This window comes from Octodon degus, unplaced genomic scaffold (assembly GCF_000260255.1).
Source record: "Octodon degus isolate 3935 unplaced genomic scaffold, OctDeg1.0 scaffold00142, whole genome shotgun sequence".
NCBI classification, from domain to species: domain Eukaryota; kingdom Metazoa; phylum Chordata; class Mammalia; order Rodentia; family Octodontidae; genus Octodon; species Octodon degus.
The window spans coordinates 5,484,165-5,485,554 of NW_004524718.1; positions in this window are offsets into that span (position 1 = coordinate 5,484,165).

Below are 1,390 nucleotides of genomic sequence, written 5' to 3' on the forward strand. Positions count from 1 at the left end.
CTACAAGTTTTGATATTCATCCTCCTAGATTTGGATTTCTTTTCCATGTCCTTATTCCTCTCTTTCAGAATGGGAATGTTTACCCTGTAACACTGTATTTGGAGATTATGTAATGTTTTTTAAAATTTTTATAGAAATTCACAGTTAAAATTTTGCTTTGAGCTTCAGAAGACTCATGGACATTCAAAAAATACTGTAATTGTTGAGACTTTGGGGATGAGATTATTGTATTTTTCGTTCTAGGCAAGATAGTTGTATCATATTAAGCAAAATTATTAATCTATTATTATTTGGTTCAAGATTAAATATGATTTAAGTGCCAAATTGAGAAGGGGTAGATTGTGAGTGCTGTGATGTGTCAATTTCAGTGGATTAAAAAACATCTACAAGAGAGTAAAGGGAACTTTTGGGTATATCTGGGTGGCTGATGGAACATGACTTTGGAATTATGATTTCTGCACATTTCTTCTCTGATACTATTCTCTGCTGTCTTTTCCAGAAGCCAAAACTAAGTAGTGCAGCTTAGCCACACCTGTCCACCATGTTTCTGCTTGGAGATCAATGACTGTGGAATGAATCCACTGAACCTATGCACCACGCAAAACCTCTAAGCTTTGGGGTTTGGGTACTGCGTCACAGTGAAACCTTGGTTCAATAATTTAATTTTTTCCACAGTTCTGGTCACAAACAGAATTGGACAAGAACAATCAAATTCAATGGTCAATCTAATTTGGTTCTCATCCTATTTTGTTTGTGACCAGAAACGTGGAAAGAATTAAGTTCATGAGCTACCACTGTACAAGTAGTTTGTTCTAGCATGTGCTCCCACAACAATCTGCTTCTCTTGGACTGTAATCTCATAAGCATGAACCTAAGTAAGTCCTTTTTATTATGTTAATTACTTTGGATATTTTATTACACAAATTAAAGCTAATGTAGTTGATAGTGCTTTTTAGAAAAAAATGCTACTATCAGTTATGTTGACTGTTTACAGTTAAGTTGGCTGTTTAGTTGTAGATTTGTGCATAACAATGTCTGTTTTCTGAAGACATGTTCATAGGAATACGATTTTGAGATTATAACACTAATGATTCTAAAGCTGTTGAAACAAGTCACCAAATCCTTTCTGTAAAGCTTAGGTCTTCCCAAACTTGTGCCTTGTTATCACTTTAAAATAACTTGAAGAGAAACTCTGGGACCTTGGAGTTAAATATTTCTTCTTGTGTTTCCTGTCAGAAGTAACTGCTTGTTGCATACTAATTATTAAATTACAAATATATGTAATTGTGCAAAATGCTAGCAAGTTCAATCACAACTTAAGCTCAGAAAAAAAAAAAGTAAGGCTGAAAAGGCAATTTGTGCCAAAAGCTGTAAGTTGCTAATATATATA